The 22,053-nt window shown below is 43.6% G+C and overlaps 1 long non-coding RNA gene across 1 annotated transcript; it reads right to left on the reverse strand.

Annotated features, from left to right (window-relative positions):
• Positions 1-20,621: 20,621 nt before the first annotated feature.
• Positions 20,622-21,197, reverse strand: LOC103651538 (uncharacterized). Its single transcript, XR_564800.3, has 3 exons — positions 21,124-21,197; positions 20,976-21,023; positions 20,622-20,731 (listed from the first exon to the last, which is right to left on the reverse strand). It is a non-coding gene; the product is annotated as an uncharacterized lncRNA (long non-coding RNA).
• Between the last annotated feature and the right edge of the window lie 856 nt (positions 21,198-22,053).

The raw sequence follows: 22,053 nt of genomic DNA on the forward strand, positions 1-22,053 counted from the left end.
ACTTCTGCGCGCTCTGGCGCGCATTTAATGCCTCTGCAGGTGACTGTTGGCACCGAAGTAGCCGTTGCTCCGCTGGCTCATCGGACAGTCCGGTGTACACCGGACATGTCTGGTGAATTATAGCGGAGCGGATTCCCGAAGCTGGCGAGTTCAGAGTTGCTCTTCCTTGGGGCACCGGACACTGTCCGGTGGTGCACCAGACAGTCCGGTGAATTATAGCGGAGCCCTCTGAAAATTCCCGAAGGTGAAGAGTTCAGCTTGGAGTACCCTGGTGCACCGGACACTGTCCGGTGGTGCACCGGACACTGTCTGGTGGCACACCGGACAGTCCGGTGCGCCAGACCAGGTTTGCCTTCGGTTATCCCTTGCTCTTTTTGTTGAACCCTTTTCTTGGTCTTTTTATTGGCTATTTGTGAACCTTTGGCACCTGTAGAACTTATAAACTAGAGCAAACTAGTTAGTCCAATTATTTGTGTTGGGCAATTCAACCACCAAAATCAATTTAGAAAATAGGTGTAAGCCTAATTCCCTTTCAATCTCCCCCTTCTTGGTGATTGATGCCAACACAAACCAAAGTAAGTATAGAAGTGCATAATTGAACTAGTTTGTAAAATGTAAGTGCAAAGGTTACTTAGAATTGAGCCAATAGAAATTCATAAGATATGCATGGATTGTTTTCTTTCATTTTTGACATTTTGGACCACGCTTGCACCACATGTTTTGTTTTTGCAAATTCTTTTGTAAAATCTTTTCAAAGACATTTTGCAACTAGTCAAAGGTAAATGAATAAGATTTTTGAGAAGCATTTAAGATTTGAAATTTTCTCCCCCTGTTTCAAATGCTTTTCCTTTGACTAAACAAAACTCCCTTTCAATAAAATTCTCCTCTTAGTGTTCAAGAGGGTTTTAAGATATCAATTTTGAAATTGTTACTTTCTCCCCCTTTTGAACACAATGAGATACCAATTTGAAAATCATAAGTTTTAAAATTTGGTGGTGGTGCGGTCCTTTTGCTTTTGGCCAATACTTTCTCCCCCTTTGGCATGAATCGCCAAAAACGAATACTTAGAGTGAAATATAGGCCCTTAGAACTACTTTCTCCCCTTTTTGGAAAACAATAATATGAGTGAAGATTATACCAAAAGACGGAGAGATGCTCGGAGCGACGACGAAGGATGAGTTAATGGAGTGGAGTGGAAGCCTTTGTCTTCGCCGAAGACTCCAATTCCCTTTCAATACACCTATGACTTGGTTTGAAATTTACTTGAAAACACATTAGTCATAGCATATATAAAAGAGACATGATCAAAGGTATATTTATGAGCTATGTGTACAAGATATCAAAAGAAATTTCTAGAATCAAGAATATTTAGCTCATGCCTAAGTCGGGTAAAAGTTTGTTCATCTAGTGGCTTGGTAAAGATATCGGCTAATTGATCTTTAGTGTTAATGTATGCAATCTCGATATCCCCCTTTTGTTGGTGATCCCTAAGAAAATGATACCGAATGGCTATGTGTTTAGTGCGGCTATGCTCAACGGGATTATCCGCCATGGGGATTGCACTCTCATTATCACATAGAAGAGGAACTTTAGTTAATTTGTAACCATAGTCCCTAAGGGTTTGCCTCATCCAAAGTAGTTGCGCGCAACAATGGCCTGCGACAATGTACTCGGCTTCGGCGGTTGAAAGAGCCACAAAATTTTGCTTCTTTGAAGCCCAAGACACCAAGGACCTTCCCAAGAACTGGCAAGTCCCCGATGTGCTCTTTCTATTGATTTTGCACCCTGCCCAATCGGCATCGGAATAACCAATTAAATCAAATGTGGATCCCTGAGGGTACCAGAGCCCAAACTTAGGAGTATAAGTCAAATATCTCAAGATTCGTTTTACGGCCGTAAGGTGAGATTCCTTAGGGTCGGCTTGGAATCTTGCACACATGCATACGGAAAGCATAATGTCTGGTCGAGATGCACATAAATAGAGTAACGAACCTATCATCGACCGGTATACCTTTTGATCGATGGATTTAGCTTCCGTGTCGAGGTCGAGATGCCCATTGGTTCCCATGGGAGTCTTGATGGGCTTGGCATCCTTCATCCCAAACTTGTTTAGAATGTCTTGAGTATACTTCGTTTGGCTAATGAAGGTGCCCTCTTGGAGTTGCTTGACTTGGAATCCTAGAAAATACTTCAACTCCCCCATCATAGACATCTCGAATTTTTGTGTCATGATCCTACTAAATTCCTCACATGTAGATTCGTTAGTAGACCCAAATATAATATCATCAACATAAATTTGGCATACAAATAAATCATTGTCAAGAGTTTTAGTGAATAGAGTAGGATCGGCCTTTCCGACTTTGAAGCCATTAGCAATAAGGAAATTTCTTAGGCATTCATACCATGCTCTTGGGGCTTGCTTGAGCCCATAAAGCGCCTTAGAGAGCCTATAGACATGGTTAGGATACTCACTGTCTTCAAAGCCGGGAGGTTGCTCAACATATACCTCTTCCTTGATTGGTCCATTGAGGAAGGCACTCTTCACATCCATTTGGTAAAGCTTGAAGCCATGGTAAGTAGCATAGGTTAATAATATACGAATTGACTCAAGCCTAGCTACGGGTGCATAGGTTTCACTGAAATCCAAACCTTCGACTTGGGAGTATCCCTTGGCCACAAGTCGAGCTTTGTTCCTTGTCACCACACCATGCTCATCTTGCTTGTTGCGGAAGACCCATTTGGTTCCTACAACATTTTGATTAGGACGTGGAACTAAATGCCATACCTCGTTCCTAGTGAAGTTGTTGAGCTCCTCTTGCATCGCCATCACCCAATCCGAATCTTGGAGTGCTTCCTCTACCCTGTGTGGCTCAATAGAGGAAACAAAAGAGTAATGCTCACAAAAATGTGCAACACGAGATCTAGTGGTTACCCCCTTATGAATGTCGCCGAGGATGGTGTCGACGGGGTGATCTCGTTGGATTGCTTGGTGGACTCTTGGGTGTGGCGGCCTTGGTTCTTCATCCTCCTTGTCTTGATCATTTGCGTCTCCCCCTTGATCATTGTCGTCATCTTGAGGTGGCTCATCTCTTTGATCTTCTCCTTCATCAACTTGAGCCTCATTCTCATTTGGAGTTGTTGGAGATGCTTGCGTGGAGGAGGATGGTTGATCTTGTGCATTTTGAGGCTCTTTGGATTCCTTAGGACACACATCCCCAATGGACATGTTCCTTAGCGCGATGCACGGAGCCTCTTCTTCATCTATCTCATCAAGATCAACTTGCTCTACTTGAGAGCCGTTAGTTTCATCAAACACAACGTCACAAGAAACTTCAACTAGTCCTGAGGACTTGTTAAAGACTCTATATGCCCTTGTGTTTGAATCATATCCTAGTAAAAAGCCTTCTACAGTCTTAGGAGCAAATTTAGAATTTCTACCTCTTTTAACAAGAATAAAGCATTTGCTACCAAAGACTCTAAAATATGAAATATTGGGATTTTTACCGGTTAGGAGTTCGTATGATGTCTTCTTGAGGATTCGGTGTAGATACAACCGGTTGATGGCGTAGCAGGCGGTGTTGACCGCCTCGACCCAAAACCGATCCGAAGTCTTGTACTCATCAAGCATGGTCCTTGCCATGTCCAATAGAGTTCGATTCTTCCTCTCCACTACACCATTTTGTTGTGGCGTGTAGGGAGAAGAGAACTCATGCTTGATGCCCTCCTCCTCAAGGAAGCCTTCAATTTGTGAATTCTTGAACTCCGTCCCGTTGTCGCTTCTTATTTTCTTGATCCTTAAGCCGAACTCATTTTGAGCTCGTCTCAAGAATCCCTTTAAAGTCTCTTGGGTTTGTGATTTTTCCTACAAAAAGAACATCCAAGTGAAGCGAGAATAATCATCCACAATAACTAGACAGTACTTACTCCAGCCGATGCTTATGTAAGCTATCGGGCCGAATAGGTCCATGTGTAGGAGCTCCAGTGGCCTGTCAGTCGTCATGATGTTCTTGTGTGTATGATGAGTGCCAACTTGCTTCCCTGCTTGGCATGCGCTACAGATCCTGTCTTTCTCAAAATGAACATTTGTTAATCCTAAAATGTGCTCTCCCTTTAGAAGTTTATGAAGATTCTTCATCCCAACATGGGCTAGTCGACGGTGCCAGAGCCAACCCATGTTAGTCTTAGCAATTAAGCAAGTGTCGAGTTCAGCTCTATTGAAATCAACTAGGTATAGCTGACCCTCCAACACTCCCTTAAAAGCTATTGAATCATCACTTCTTCTAAAGACAGTGACACCTACATCAGTAAATAGACAGTTGTAGCCCATTTGACATAATTGAGATACAGAAAGCAAGTTGTAATCTAATGAATCAACAAGAAAAACATTGGAAATGGAATGGTCAGGTGAAATAGCAATTTTACCCAAACCTTTGACCAAACCTTGATTTCCATCCCCAAATGTGATAGTTCGTTGGGGATCTTGGTTTTTCTCATAAGAGGAGAACATTTTCTTCTCCCCGGTCATGTGGTTTGTGCACCCGCTATCGATGATCCAACTTGAGCCCCCGGATGCATAAACCTACAAAACAATTTTAGTTCTTGACTTTAGGTACCCAAACGGTTTTGGGTCCTTTGGCATTAGACACAAGAACTTTGGGTACCCAAACACAAGTCTTTGATCCCATGTGTTTGCCCCCAACAAACTTGGCAACTATCTTGCCGGATTTGTTAGTAAGCACATATGATGCATTAAAAGTTTTGAATGAAATGCTATGGTCATTTGATGCATTAGGAGTTTTCTTCTTAGGCAACTTAGCACGGGTTGGTTGTCTAGAGCTAGATGTCTCACCCTTATACATGAAAGCATGATTAGGGCCAGAGTGAGACTTCCTAGAATGAATTCTCCTAATTTTGCTCTCAGGATAACCGGCAGGGTACAAAATGTAGCCCTCGTTATCCTGAGGCATGGGAGCCTTGCCCTTAACAAAGTTGGACAATCTTTTAGGAGGGGCATTAAGTTTGACATTGTCTCCCTTTTGGAAGCCAATGCCATCCTTGATGCCAGGGCGTCTCCCACTATAGAGCATGCTTCTAGTAAATTTAAATTTTTCATTTTCTAAGTCATGCTCGGCAATTTTAGCATCTAATTTTGCTATATGATCATTATGTTGTTTAATTAAAGCCATGTGATCATGAATAGCATTAACATCAATATCTCTACATCTAGTGCAAATAGTGACATGCTCAGTGGTAGATGTAGAGGGTTTGCAAGAATTAAGTTCAACAATCTTAGCACGCAATATATCATTTTTATCTCTAAGATCGGAAATTGTAACATTGCAAACATTTAATTCTTTAGCCTTAGCAATTAATTTCTCATTTTCAATCCTAAGGCTAGCAAGAGTAACATTTAATTCTTCAATCTTAGCAAGTAAATCAACATTATCATCTCTAAGATTGGGAATTGAAACATCACAAATATTTGAATCAACCTTAGCTAATAAATTAGTATTCTCATTTCTAAGGTTGTCAATAGTCTCATGGCAAGTGCTTAACTCACTAGATAGTTTTTCATATTTTTCCACTTCTAGAGCGTAAGCATTTTTAACCTTAACATGCTTTTTATTTTCTTTAATAAGGAAGTCCTCTTGAGAGTTCAAGAGATCATCCTTCTCATGAATAGCACTAATCAATTCATTTAATTTTTCTTTTTGTTGCATGTTTAGGTTGGCAAAAAGAATGCGCAAGTTATCCTCCTCATTGCTAGCATCATCCTCATCACTAGAGGTTTCATATTTAGTGGAGGATCTTGATTTTACCTTCTTCTTTTTGCCGTCCTTTGCCATGAGGCACTTGTGGCCGACATTGGGGAAGAGGAGGCCCTTGGTGACGGCGATGTTGGCGGCGTCCTCGTCGGAGGAGGAGTCGGTGGAGCTCTCGTCCGAGTCCCACTCCCGGCAAACATGGGCATCGCCGCCCTTCTTCTTGTAGTACTTCTTCTTCTCCTTTCTTCCCTTCTTGTCGTTGCCCCTGTCACTGTCACTAGAAATAGGACATTTTGCTATAAAGTGACCGGGCTTACCACACTTGTAGCAAACTTTCTTGGAGCGGGTCTTGTAATCTTTCCCCCTCCTTTGCTTGAGGATTTGGCGGAAGCTTTTGATGATAAGCGTCATTTCCTCATTGTCGAGCTTGGAGGCGTCGATTGGTTGTCTACTTGATGTAGACTCCTCCTTCTCCTCTATCGCCTTGAATGCCACCGGTTGTGCTTCGGGCGTGGAGGAGGTGCCTTGCTCGATGATTTTCTTTAAGCCTTTAATCATTAGCTCAAAGCTCACAAATTTTCCTATAACCTCCTCGAGAGACATTAGCTTATATCTAGGATAACCTCGAATTAATTGAACTTGCGTAGGGTTAAGAAAGACAAGGGATCTAAGAATAACCTTGACCATCTCATGGTCATCCCATTTTTCGCTCCCGAGGTTGCGCACTTGGTTCACCAAGGTCTTCAAGCGGTTGTACATAGCTTGTGGATCCTCCCCTTGGTGAAGCATGAAGCGACCGAGCTCCCCCTCGATCGTCTCCCGCTTGGTGATCTTTGTCACCTCGTCTCCTTCGTGCGCGGTCTTGAGTACGTCCCAAATTTCCTTTGCACTCTTTAACCCTTGCACCTTATTATACTCCTCTCGACTTAGAGAGGCGAGGAGTATAGTGGTGGCTTGGGAGTTAAAGTGGTGAATTTGGGCCACTTCGTCCGAGTCGTAGTCTTCATTCCCTACGGATGGTACCTGTACACCAAACTCAACAACATTCCATATGCTTGTGTGGAGTGAGGTTAGATGATGCCTCATTTTGTCACTCCACATATTATAATTTTCACCGTCAAAAACCGGTGGTTTGCCTAATGGAACGGAGAGCAAAGGAGTACGCTTTGAAATATGGGGATAGCGTAGGGGAATCTTACTATACTTCTTGCGCTCATGGCGCTTAGAAGTAACGGACGGCGTGTTAGAGCCGGAGGTCGATGGTGATGAAGTGTCGGTCTCGTAGTAGACCACTTTCCTCATCTTCTTGTGCTTGTCGCCTCTCCGATGCGACTTGTGGGAAGAGGATTTCTTCTCCTTACCCTTCCCCTTGTTGCGGGACTCTTCCGATGAAGTCTTCCCATGGCTTGTAGTGGGCTTGTCGCCGGTCTCCATCTCCCTCTTGGCGTGATCTCCCGACATCACTTCGAGCGGTTAGGCTCTAATGAAGCACCACGCTCTGATACCAATTGAAAGTCGCCTAGAGGGGGGTGAATAGGGCAAATCTGAAATTTACAAACTTAATCACAACTACAAGCCGGGTTAGCGTTAGAAATAGAAACGAGTCCGAGAGAGGGCGTAAAAACAAATCGCGAGTGAGTGAAGAAGTGAGACGCAAGGATTTGTTTTACCGAGGTTCGGTTCTTGCAAACCTACTCCCCGTTGAGGAGGCCACAAAGGCCGGGTCTATTTCAACCCTTTCCCTCTCTCAAACGGTCCCTCGGACCGAGTGAGCTTCTCTTCTCAAATCAACCGGGAACAAAACTTCCCCGCAAGGACCACCACACAATTGGTGTCTCTTGTCTCGGTTACAATTGAGTTTTGATCACAAGAACAAATGAGAAAGAAAAGAAGCAATCCAAGCGCAAGAGCTCAAATGAGCACAACAAATCTCTCTCACTAGTTACTAAAGCTTTGTGTGGAATTGGAGAGGATTTGATCACTTGGGTGTGTCTAGAATTGAATGCTAGAGCTCTTGTAAATGGTTGGAAGGTGGAAAACTTGGATGGCTTGAATGAGGGGTGGTTGGGGGTATTTATAGCCCCAACCACCAAACTAGCCGTTTGGTGAAGGATGTTGTCGCATGGCGCACCGGACAGTGTCCGGTGCGCCAGCCACGTCACCCGGTCGTTAGGGTTCGACCGTTTGAGCTCTGACTGGTGGGGTCGCCTGGCTATCCGGTGGTGCACCGGACAGGTACTGTAGACTGTCCGGTGCGCCGTCTCGCGCGTGCCTGACTTTTGCGCGCTCTGGCGCGCATTTAATGCCTCTGCAGGTGACCGTTGGCGCCGAAGTAGCCGTTGCTCCGCTGGCTCACCGGACAGTCCGGTGTGCACCGGACATGTCCGGTGAATTATAGCGGAGTGGATTCCCGAAGCTGGCGAGTTCAGAGTTGCTCTTCCTTGGGGCACCGAACACTGTCCGGTGGTGCACCGGACAGTCCGGTGAATTATAGCGGAGCCCTCTGAAAATTCCCGAAGGTGAAGAGTTCAGCTTGGAGTACCCTGGTGCACTGGACACTGTCCGGTGGTGCACCAGACACTGTCCGGTGGCACACCGGACAGTCTGGTGCGCCAGACCAGGGCTGCCTTCGGTTATCCCTTGCTCTTTTTGTTGAACCCTTTTCTTGGTCTTTTTATTGGCTATTTGTGAACCTTTGGCACCTGTAAAACTTATAAACTAGAGCAAACTAGTTAGTCCAATTATTTGTGTTGGGCAATTCAACCACCAAAATCAATTTAGGAAATAGGTGTAAGCCTAATTCCCTTTCAACAGTCATGGGATATAAACAAACCATATTTGCAGAAACATGTAATAGATTGAAAGGCGAATTAGGCTACATCAGCAAACCTAATTTATACTGACAACAAAACATGTAAGTACAAAGAACACAGTCATCCCACGTTAATTCATCGTCCTAGCTACTTCGAAAAAAATCGTCATCCTAGAGACATAAGGAAATATCATACTAACATGTAACTGATATACCAGTTTTACAACTCGTGATGATAATAAATTATCATATTTGCGTCAAATGGACGAATTCCAAATCATGAAACAAGACAGACGATCTCGCGGATCAGATTTCAGATCCAGACTGGACACACCTGAATCAGATTTAAATTTCTACCAAAATATAACTACCATAGGACTGAAACATACTGCACAAGCTTTAAATTTCTATCACGATATACGATTTGGAATACACTTGAACACAACAAATTCAATAATATAATCATGGGGCTACTGATAACTACTGAAATTAGGAATAATCATAATGGGAGGTTATACGCCAAACACACAAAAAATCCATTCAGGAGCAACAGGGTTAAGTGTGAGACAGAGACACAAACCTCTGGACCACCGCCAATATCCATTTTCCGAACTTTGCCCCCACATGGCGTCACGCGCTTGACAGTAAAAAAACAGGAAGATTATAAACATCAAACAATTCTTAATAATAAATATATAACATTGACCCTAAAAAATAGGAAATATATAACATTAGGAGAAAATCTTACTCATTTGAGTTGGAGTCAAAGCGATGATCAGCTGATAAAAAGTACCTTTGATCCTAAGTAGATTCTCGTATGCAATGTGAATCAACGACAGATGCTAGTCACAACCCACTCATCTATTATCACAAATGTCAGCTGAAATAGTGAAGAAAAGGTCTCAGAAATATTGAAACATGAAAAGGCAGTTAACAAAGAAAACTCTAACTATAAACAAAGCTCTCATATGTTCTTCTCTCACACATAAATGTGTGTCTGCCTAAGAAATATATGCATGTTTAAGGACTGAGAGCACCTAGAGGGGGGGGGGGTGAATAGGTGATCCTGTAAAAATTTGAAACTTAATCCACAAAGCTTGATTAGGGGTTAGCACAATTAAGCCAAGTGGCTAGAGAGGAGTTCTTGCAAAACACAACAACCATAAGAAGATCAACACAGATAGACTCAGTGGTTTATCTCGTGGTTCGGCCAAGTACAAAACTTGCCTACTTCCACGTTGTGGCGTCCCAACGGACGAGGGTTGCAATCAACCCCTCTCAAGCGGTCCAAAGACCCACTTGAATACCACGGTGTTTTGCTTTGTTTACTATATCTCGCTCGCGAAGAATCTCCACAACTTGGAGCCTCTCGCCCTTACACTTTGATGTTCACAAAGAAGCACGGAGTAAGGGAGGGATGAGCAACACACACAAGACACAAAAATCACAGCAAATACGCACACACAAGACCCAGACTTGAGCTCAAAAGAATATCACGAGGTTCTCACTAGAACAGAGCTCAAATCACTAAGAATGTCAAACAAGTGCGCAAGAATGAAGTGTGAGTGATCAACAATGCTCAAAGGATGCTTGGTGTCTTCCTCCATGCCCCTAGGGGTCCCTTTTATAGCCCTAAGGCAGCTAGGAGCCGTTGAAAGCATTCCAGGAAGGCAATTCTTGCCTTCTGTCGCCTGGCGCACTGGACAGTCCGGTGCACCACCGGACACTGTCCGGTGCGGATCTCTTTCCTTATTTAGCGAAGCCGACCGTTGCAGATTCAGAGCCGTTGGCGCACCGGACACTGTCCGGTGCACACCGGACAGTCCGTTGCCCCCTTGTGACCGTTGGCTCGGCCACGCGTCACGCGCGGAATCCTCGGCCAACCGTTGGTCCGGCTGACCGTTGGCTCACCGGACAGTCCGGTGCACCACCGGACAGTCCGGTGATTTATAGCCGTACGCCGTTAATCACTTCCCGAGAGCGACGACTTCGCCTGTGAATGGCTCACCGGACAGTCCGGTGCACCACCGGACAGTCCGGTGATTTATAGCCGTACGCCGTTGATCGCATCCCGAGAACAGCCAGTTGACAGTCGCCAGCCTGGCGCACCGGACACTGTCCGGTGCACCCAGACGGAGCTGTCTTTGGCTGAACAAAGCCATCTTTTTCAATTTGATTTCTCCTGTTTCTAGCACTTAGACACAATTCATTAGTTCTTAAAATAATGTACTAAGTCTAGAAACATACCTTTAGACTTGATTTGCACTTTGTCCATCACTTTGCACAAGTCCACTTGTGTTGGCACTTAATCACCAAAATACTTAGAAATGGCCCAAGGGCACATTTCCCTTTCAATTCCCCCCTTTTTGATGATTTATGCCAACACAACAAAAAGCAACTAAAAGAAGTGCGACATCAATACAAATGAGAACTCAAAATTGTTTTGATTCAAATTTGGCATATATGGATCACTCTTTGCCACCACTTGGTTTTGTTTTTGCAAATCAACCTCAATCTCCTATCTCTAATTCAAACACAATTGTAGAGAAATAAAGAGAGTTGTTCCAAGAGAAATTGATCAAAGATTTCAAAAACTCCCCCTTTTTCCCATAATTAACTATTCTCCCCACAAGAGGCCAAAAGAGACAACAAGAGAGTTTTGACAAACCAAAAGCTCTATTCTACTATTTTCAAAATTCTCAAGTGGTAGCTGATCCATTTATTGCTTTTGGCCTTATTTTCTCCCCCTTTGGCATCAAACACCAAAACGGGATCAATCTTGGCCCTCGAACCCCATTGCCTCACCAAAATCTTCAAATAAGAATACAAAGGCAATAAGAGTACATGAGATGAACTTGGAATAAGTTACCCTCTCATCGGAGTGCAGTGGAAGTCTTTCATGGTCCAAGTCCACCTTTTCCCTTTCAAACCTCCTTTGAGACTAAGTTAAGAAAACTCAAGCACATGGTTAGTCTCAAAGGATCAAGTTGTAGCACATCTCCCCCTCAATGTGTGCATCACTTGCAAATGGACTTGTGAGGTCCGGGGAGTGCTCGTACAACTTGAGCACCATAAATAAACAACAAAATGCATAAGGAACATGATCAAGGCATAAACACATGTATGCTATAAATCAATCCAAGTTCCGCGAATCTAAGACATTTAGCTCACTACGCAGCCTGCAAAAGGTCTTCTCATCTAGAGGCTTGGTAAAGATATCGGCTAGCTGGTTCTCGGTGCTAATATGAAACACTTCGATATCTCCCTTTTGCTGGTGGTCTCTCAAAAAGTGATGCCAGATGTCAATGTGCTTTGTGCGGCTGTGCTCAACAGGATTGTCCGCTATGCGGATAGCACTCTCATTGTCACATAGGAGTGGGACTTTGCTCAGATTATAGCCAAAGTCCCGGAGGGTTTGCCTCATCCAAAGTAGTTGCGCGCAACAATGTCCTGCAGCAACATACTCGGCCTCAGCGGTTGATAGGGCAACGGAGGTTTGTTTCTTAGAACTCCATGACACCAGGGACCTTCCTAAGAATTGGCACGTCCCTGATGTACTCTTCCTATCGACCTTACATCCAGCATAATCGGAGTCTGAATATCCAATTAAGTCAAAGGTAGACCCCTTTGGATACCAGATCCCGAAGCAAGGCGTAGTGACTAAATATCTAAGAATTCGCTTCACGGCCACTAAGTGACACTCCCTTGGATCGGATTGAAATCTAGCACACATGCATACACTAAGCATAATATTCGGTCTACTAGCACATAAATAAAGTAAAGACCCTATCATAGACCGGTATGCCTTTTGAGCAACGGACTTACCTCCTTTGTTGAGATCGGTGTGTCCGTCGGTTCCCATCGGAGTCTTTGCGGGCTTGGTGTCCTTCATCCCAAACCGCTTTAGCAAGTCTTGCGTGTACTTCATTTGGGAGATGAAGGTACCGTCCTTGAGTTGCTTCACTTGGAACCCAAGGAAGTAGTTCAACTCGCCCATCATCGACATCTCAAACTTCTGAGTCATCACCCTGCTAAATTCTTCACAAGACTTTTGGTTAGTAGAACCAAATATTATGTCATCGACATAAATTTGGCACACAAATAAGTCACCATCACAAGTCTTGGTGAATAAGGTTGGATCGGCTTTCCCAACCTTGAAAGAATTAGCAAGTAGAAAGTCTCTAAGGCATTCATACCATGCTCTTGGGGCTTGCTTAAGTCCATAGAGCGCCTTAGAGAGCTTACACACGTGGTCGGGATACCGTTCATCCTCAAAGCCAGGGGGTTGCTCCACGTACACCTCCTCCTTGATTGGCCCATTGAGGAAAGCACTCTTCACATCCATTTGGAACAACCTGAAAGAGTGGTGAGCGGCATATGCTAGCAAAATACGAATGGACTCTAGCCTAGCCACAGGAGCAAAAGTCTCCTCAAAGTCCAAACCTGCGACTTGGGCATAACCTTTTGCCACAAGTCGAGCCTTGTTCCTTGTCACCACCCCGTGCTCGTCTTGTTTGTTGCGGAACACCCACTTAGTTCCCACAACATTTTGCTTGGGACGAGGCACCAGTTTCTAAACTTCATTTCTCTTGAAATTATTGAGCTCCTCTTGCATGGCCAACACCCAGTCCGGATCTAGCAAAGCCTCTTCTACCCTAAAAGGCTCAATAGAAGAGACAAAGGAGTAATGTTCGCAAAAATTAACTAATCTAGAACGAGTAGTTACTCCCTTGCTAATGTCACCCAAAATTTGGTCGACGGGATGATTCCTTTGAATCGTCGCTCGAACTTGGGTTGGAGGTGCCGGTTGTGCTTCTTCCTCCATCACATGATCATCTTGTGCTCCCCCTTGATCACACGCCTCCTCTTGATGAACCTGTTCATCATCTTGAGTTGGGGGATGCACCATTGTTGAGGAAGAGGGTTGACCTTGCTCCTTTTGTTCCAGTGGTCGCACGTCTCCAATCGCCATGGTACGAATCGTGTCCGTTGGAACGTCTTCTGCATCATCAAGATCAACAACTTGCTCTCTTGGAGAGCCATTAGTCTCATCAAATACAACGTCGCTAGAGACTTCAACCAAACCCGATGATTTGTTGAAGACCCTATACGCTTTTGTATTTGAGTCATAACCTAACAAAAACCCTTCTACAGCTTTGGGAGCAAACTTAGAATTTCTACCTTTCTTCACTAGAATATAGCATTTGCTCCCAAATACACGAAAGTAAGACACATTGGGTTTGTTACCGGCTAGAAGCTCATACGAAGTCTTCTTGAGGAGACGGTGAAGGTAGACCCGGTTGATGGCGTGGCAAGCCGTGTTCACGGCTTCCGACCAAAACCGCTCGGGGGTCTTGAACTCTCCAAGCATTGTCCTCGCCATGTCTATGAGCGTCTTGTTCTTCCTCTCTACCACACCATTTTGCTGTGGTGTGTAGGGAGCGGAGAACTCGTGCTTGATCCCTTCCTCCTTAAGGTACTCCTCCACTTGAAGGTTCTTGAATTCGGACCCGTTGTCGCTCCTTATCTTCTTCACCTTGAGCTCAAACTCATTTTGAGCTCTTCTTAGGAAGCGCTTGAGGGTCCCTTGGGTTTCAGATTTATCCTGCAAAAAGAATACCCAAGTGAAGCGGGAAAAATCATCAACTATAACAAGACCATACTTACTTTCTCCTATGCTTAGATAGGCGACGGGTCCGAAGAGGTCCATTTGAAGCAACTCCAAAGGTCTTGATGTGGTCATCACATTTTTGGTATGATGAGAGCTTCCCACCTGTTTACCTGCTTGACAAGCTGCACAAGGTCTATCTTTTTCGAAAGTTACATTAGTTAGAACTATCACGTGTTCTCCCTTTAGAAGCTTGTGAAGGTTCCTCATCCCCACATGAGCTAAACGGCGATGCCACAACCAGCCCATGCTAGTCTTAGCAATTAAGCATGCATCTAGACCGGCCTCCTCTTTTGCAAAATCAACTAAATAGAGTTTGCCGTCTAATGCACCCTTAAAAGCTAATGAACCATCACTCCTTCTAAAGACAGACACATCTACATTTGTGAATAAACAATTATATCCCATATTGCATAATTGACTAATGGATAACAAATTATATCCAAGTGACTCAACTAAAAATACATTAGAAATAGAGTGCTCGGATGAAATAGCAATCTTTCCTAACCCTTTCACCTTGCCTTGGTTCCCATCACCGAATATGATTGAATCTTGGGAATCCTTGTTCTTGACGTAGGAGGTGAACATCTTCTTCTCCCCCGTCATGTGGTTTGTGCATCCGCTGTCGATAATCCAGCTTGAACCCCCGGATGCATAAACCTGCAAGGCAAATTTAGGCTTGGGTTTTAGGTACCCAACTCTTGTTGGGTCCTACAAGGTTAGTCACAATGGTCTTAGGGACCCAAATGCAAGTTTTATCTCCCTTGCATCTTGCCCCTAACTTCCTAGCAATCACCTTCTTATCCTTTCTACAAATAGCAAAGGAAGCATTGCAAGTATGAAAAATTGTAGAAGTTTCATTGTTTACTTTCCTAGGAACATGAACAACATTTCTTCTAGGCATAGCATTTTTCCTAGCCAAATTTCTATCATGCATAATAGAAGAACTAGATGCAAACATGGCATGAGAATCAAAAACATCATAACTTCTATAGGCATTCCTAGAATGTCTCCTATCATGATACATGAAAGCATGGTTCTTTTGAGCACTACCAGCCATAGGGGCCTTCCCTTTCTCCTTGGCGGAGATGGAAGCCTTATGGCTTGTTAAGTTCTTGACTTCCCTCTTGAAGCCAAGACCATCCTTAATTGAGGGGTGTCTACCAATCGTGTAGGCATTCCTTGCAAATTTTATTTTGTCAATTTCACTCTTGCTAGTCTTAAGTTGGGCATTAAGACTAGCCGCTTCATCATTCAATTTAGAAATTGAGACTAGGTGTTCACTACAAGCATCAACATTAAAATCTTTACACCTATTGCAAATTGCAACATGTTCTACATAAGATGTTGATTTATTAGCTATTTCTAACTTATCATTCAAATCATCATTTATGCTCTTTAAGCTAGAAATAGAGTCATGGCATGTAGACAATTCACAAGAGAGCATTTCATTTCTTTTAATTTCTAAAGCAAGGGATTTTTGTGCCTCTACAAACTTATCATGTTCTTCGTACAAAAGATCCTCTTGCTTTTCTAATAACCTATTCTTTTCATTCAAGGCATCAATTAATTCATTAATCTTATCAACCTTAGTTCTATCTAGGCCCTTGAATAAACATGAATAGTCTATTTCATCATCGCTAGATTCTTCATCACTTGAGGAAGCATAAGTACTAGTATCACGAGTGCTTACCTTCTTTTCCCTTGCCATGAGGCAAGTGTGATGCTCGTTTGGGAAGAGGGATGACTTGTTGAAGGCGGTTGCGGCGAGTCCTTCGTTGTCGGAGTCGGATGACGAACAATCCGAGTCCCACTCCTTGCCAAGGTGTGCCTCGCCCTTAGCCTTCTTGTAAGTCTTCTTCTTTTCCCTCTTGTTCCCTTGTTCCTGGTCACTATCATTTTCGGGACAATTAGCGATAAAATGACCAATCTTACCACATTTGAAGCATGAGCGCTTCCCCTTTGTCTTGTTTTTCTTGGGATGCTCCTTGCGGCCCTTTAGCGCTGTCTTGAAGCGCTTGATGATGAGGGCCATTTCTTCATCATTAAGCCCGACCGCCTCAACTTGCGCCACCTTGCTAGGTAGCGCCTCCTTGCTCCTCGTTGCTTTGAGAGCAATGGTTTGAGGCTCTTGGATTGGGCCATTCAACGCATCATCAACGTATCTAGCCTCCTTGATCATCATCCGCCCGCTTACGAACTTTCCAAGTACCTCCTCGGGCGTCATCTTGGTGTACCTAGGATTCTCACGAATATTGTTCACAAGATGTGGATCAAGGACAGTAAAAGACCTTAGCATTAGGCGGACGACGTCATGGTCCGTCCATCGCGTGCTTCCATAGCTCCTTATTTTGTTGACGAGGGTCTTGAGCCGGTTGTACGTTTGGGTTGGCTCCTCGCCCCTGATCATTGCGAATCTCCCAAGTTCGCCCTCCACTAACTCCATCTTAGTGAGCATGGTGACGTCATTTCCCTCATGTGAGATCTTGAGGGTGTCCCAAATCTGCTTTGCGTTGTCCAAGCCGCTCACTTTATGATATTCATCCCTGCACAATGAGGCTAGAAGAACAGTAGTAGCTTGTGCATTTTTGTGAATTTGCTCATTTATAAACATGGGACTATCAGTACTATCAAATTTCATTCCACTCTCGACTATCTCCCATATGCTTGGATGGAGAGAGAACAAGTGACTACGCATTTTGTGGCTCCAAAATCCGTAGTCCTCTCCATCAAAGTGAGGAGGTTTACCAAGTGGAATGGAGAGCAAATGAGCATTTGTACTTTACGGAATACGAGAGTAATCGAAAGAAAAGTTCGAATTGACCGTTTTCTTTTTCTCGTAGTCGTCGTCGTCCTTTTGGGAAGAGGAAGATTTGTCGCTGTCGTAGTAGATAATCTCCTTGATGCGCCTTGTTTTCTTCTTCCTCCCGTATTTTCTTTTGTGGCCTGACCCCGAGTCAGTAGGCTTGTCATCCTTTGGATCGTTGACGAAGGACTCCTTCTTATTATTGACCACCATCCCCTTGCCCTTAGGATCCATCTCTTCGGGCGATTAGTCCCTTTCTTGAAGAGAACGGCTCCGATACCAATTGAGAGCACCTAGAGGGGGGGTGAATAGGTGATCCTGTAAAAATTTGAAACTTAATCCACAAAGCTTGATTAGGGGTTAGCACAATTAAGCCAAGTGGCTAGAGAGGAGTTCTTGCAAAACACAACAACCACAAGAAGATCAACACAGATAGACTCAGTGGTTTATCCCGTTGTTCGGCCAAGTACAAAACTTGTCTACTTCCACGTTGTGGCGTCCCAACGGACGAGCGTTGCAATCAACCCCTCTCAAGGCGTTCCAAAGACCCACTTGAATACCACGGTGTTTTGCTTTGTTTACTATATCCCGCTCGCGAGGAATCTCCACAACTTGGAGCCTCTCACCCTTACACTTTGATGTTCACAAAGAAGCACGGAGTAAGGGAGGGATGAGCAACGCACACAAGACACAAAAATCACAGCAAATACGCACACACAAGACCCAGACTTGAGCTCAAAAGAATATCACGAGGTTCTCACTAGAACGGAGCTCAAATCACTAAGAATGTCGAACAAGTGCGCAAGAATGAAGTGTGAGTGATCAACAATGCTCAAAGGATGCTTGGTGTCTTCCTCCATGCGCCTAGGGGTCCCTTTTATAGCCCCAAGGCAGCTAGGAGCCGTTGAGAGCATTCCAGGAAGGCAATTCTTGCCTTCTGTCGCCTGGCACACCGGACAGTCTGGTGCACCACCGGACACTGTCCGGTGCGGATCTCTTTCCTTATTTGGCGAAGCCGACCGTTGCAGATTTAGAGCCGTTGGCGCACTGGACACTGTCCGGTGCACACCGGACAGTCCGGTGCCCCCTTATGACCGTTGGCTCGGCCACGCGTCATGCGCGGAATCCTCGGCCGACCGTTGGCCCGGCTGACCGTTGGCTCACCGGACAGTCCGGTGCACCACCGGACAGTCCGGTGATTTATAGTCGTACGCCGTTAATCACTTCCCGAGAGCGACGACTTCGCCTGTGAATGGCTCACCGGACAGTCCGGTGCACCACCGGATAGTCCGGTGATTTATAGCCGTACGCCGTTGATCGCATCCCGAGAACAGCCAATTGACAGTCGCCAGCCTGGCGTACCGGACACTGTCCGGTGAACCACCGGACACTGTCCGATGCACCACCGGATAGTCCGGTGCACCCAGACGGAGCTGTCTTTGGCTAAACAAAGCCATCTTTTTCAATTTGATTTCTCCTGTTTCCAGCACTTAGACACAATTCATTAGTTCTTAAAACAATGTACTAAGTCTAGAAACATACCTTTAGACTTGATTTGCACTTTGTCCATCACTTTGCACAAGTCCACTTGTGTTGGCACTGAATCACCAAAATACTTAGAAATGGCCCAAGGGCACATTTCCCTTTCAAGGACGAAGTAATTCTATGAAACATGTCATCGATATTGTCAAATATACTTACCCATAGCCTAGAAATCTTTATCAGTGTTGTCAAACGCTGCAACAAGCGCATGTGGGAGCACGACAGGACACTCCTTGCAGAAACATGTAGGAATGGCACGCAAGACATTGATCAACATATTCTGCCTTGCATATATGGAAGCTATAAATCAACAAAGAACAATGGCAACTGTAAGATGGCTATCAGAAGAAAAAAGAATCAGTCATCAACGATATACCATAATCAAGCTACCGCAAAACACAGCATGAGATGAAATCTGATATGCTTTTTTCATAACGCCATATAGTTAAGATGTGATGCTTAGGATCAAAGGTAAAAATTGTTTTTCAGTCATCATGCTTCCACCATGCATGCACTGGCCTATCACATACAAAACAACACAACAACTATTTCTATTCTCTTAAGAAAAAAAGAGACGGAAAGGCAAACATGATCTATACTACCTACAACCTGCTGGACAAAGGGAAATGTGGGTTACCGTGAAGACGGAGAAGGAGGTGGGCGGGTCCCCAGGGATGTGTTGGCCTGCGTCGACGAGGAGTAGCTCAGTGTAAGGTCAAGGCATTGTAATGAGATTATCCCTATTGAACGAGCATTCAAGCATGTGCAGAATGAATTTTATGATATACATTGTGAAAATTGAAAAGTAAAATGTAAGTGCATGAAAACAAAAGGTATAATCAAGAAGAATAAAGGACCTAAACACATACAGCATGTGCACTGCAACATCCAGCGCCTACATAGTTTCGATGCGATAGTTGAGCAATCACTACCCACTTTGAGGAGGAGCTCCAAATGAGCCAAGTGAGCATTTAATCGAATATGAGGAGCTCCAAACTTTAATTTGAGATGTGGCATAAAAAATCTCAGAACTGGTGAATCAAGCTAATCCGGTCTTTTACAGGAGTTCGTACCTGTAGTAGCTCTCCACTGAAAGCGCCGTGACGACGTGCTCCTGCAGCAGCTCCAAATCAACACAACTGAAACTGCGAGATGGAAAATGTAGAGAAACAATTATAGGACAATTAGCTGCTTAGCGAAGTTGAGGAAACAAAGGGGCACTGGAAGAACATATGGTCCAAAATTTTGTTTGGCCGTTTTTGGCAGAAAACATTCATAGGATTCCAATTCATATGCCTTCTTCTCATAATGTTTCTAGTGCTAAGTCTAGGTTTGACAAGATCCAAAAGAAAACTTTATGCTTCGGCTAACAATAGGATTCCCAAATCAATTTATGCATGATATGATTCCCAAATCAATTCATAAGGCACAAAACAATATTGTATGTTTCAGACATATTTGAAATAAAGAAATAAAAAAATTTGAATCGCTAGTTGTTATACATTTTAGTCATTGAAACAAAAGTAATTGAATAAAAAAAACAAGGGCCAATAAAAAGGAAGATGACCTCTCGATCAATACATTCTACGGAGTTAATATTACAAAACACATACAATACTTAATATTTGTCTTACAGAAGATACAATCTCGTCCAAGGTCTCTGAGTCTACAATAATGAATAAAAAATTGAACAATCAGTTATATTTGACGTTGCAACCATATCTTGCATCTGCAGGTAAATTGTGGAACAAATAAATACCACAAGTAAATCTGCGCACCTCAGGCGTGTTGACTGTTGACGACGCAATTGAGGACGGTGGGGAAGCTACTATTACCGACCGCACCTTGATCGTGAGCATCTCGATCCCAACCCTACACCAATCAAATGTGCACGCGCTGAGATCTAAAAAGAGCTAGCAAATTGATTTCTACATAGAATGTCTTACTGGTCCTATGGTTTATGAATAAAATCAACAATGAACTATATTTTCTCAGGCAATTTACAGATGATAAAATATATTCAATTACCAGTGAAGCATAGTAGCAATGGTGTCCTTGGAGTTTTTTGCATCAAGTGAGAACCTAGGACCTAGTAGCTTCTTCATGCGCCGAACAAGACGATAATAGTAATGCCTGACCTGTATGGCACATAAAGCATTAAATCTTTTTATATTAGATTGATATACAACAGAATTAAACTTTAATAAGGTAGGCTAACGTTGCAAGAAAAGATTAAACATCTTAATAGTAATATAAAATATAAACTCTAATCACAATAGAAACATGAACTCCTTTGGATAACTCATACACAACTAAAATTCACAGGCTCACAACCTAATGTGTATTTGTTTCATCCAAACATCTTGGTTGAGAAATAAATACCTGATCCTTGTTTTTACTCTGAACACGGTGTGTAATCTTGTCAAAGTTCTGGGAAAACAATATGGGATTATCCATCAATCGATTATTATTTGCTAATTAGATTACAAATAGAAGAAGAGCATTGCATCCAGAATTTACTGCCTCTTACTTTTCCTACTTGCCGCAACGCATTGAAAAAAAATCTCCTCTTGGTGTGTCCACGCAGCCCATTGTCGAGTCTGCTTTTTTGCTATGAAATCAGATACAGAGCAAAAGCTATCAGGCAAAACCCAGAACTGTCATAAACAGGGAGTCTGGAAAAAATACAAAAAATAGTTTGCAAAAACGAACCAGGTTTCCTGTTAAGATCAGAAGGCTCGGGGGCGGACCCATTGTAGGACATGGGTGTACAAATGTACACCCAATAACTTTTTGCAAAAAGAAAAGGAAAATTCAAATTTATTAGGTATACATATAAATTTCTAATTAGATCAGATCCGAATACAAATAGACAAACTTAGGGTTCGGTGGTTAGTTTCACACAGCAGGAAGGGGAGAGAACGGATGCACATACATGGTGGGTGTTGATCGGCGAAGGACCCGACGAAGACCAGACGGCAGTGGCGGTCGTCTAGTAGCTAGCTACACGAGAGAGCGCCTCGCGCATGGTGGACGGGTAGAAGAAAAGGTAGGCGCTGAACGGAGCACTGTATGGTGGCGTTTGGATGATGAAAAGAATAATTCAAAAATGAGAATCCTTCTAGCGATTGATCCTAATTATATTTTGTAGCTGACAGTCCCTTTCACAGTATTTGTGACTCAAATAATCCTGACCTCTTTCTCTACCAAATTGAGTCTTCATACTTGACATTGGCCAGTCACCTCAAGGCTTTTGACTTACTTTGGATTATTGTTCACAGTCAGGCCATCAATGGGCTACTGCCATGGCATTTCATCTACAGCCTGCAGGTTGCCAATGTAGCGATGTCTACTTGGTCGTCTCCCATGAGCAGAACTACATTATGTATTCGCTTACTACAAAAATGCACTGCTCGTTTCACGAAACAGGAAATCACATTTCACCATAGAAAGGGTTTTA

This window comes from Zea mays, chromosome 3 (genome assembly GCF_902167145.1).
Source record: "Zea mays cultivar B73 chromosome 3, Zm-B73-REFERENCE-NAM-5.0, whole genome shotgun sequence".
Classification (NCBI taxonomy): domain Eukaryota; kingdom Viridiplantae; phylum Streptophyta; class Magnoliopsida; order Poales; family Poaceae; genus Zea; species Zea mays.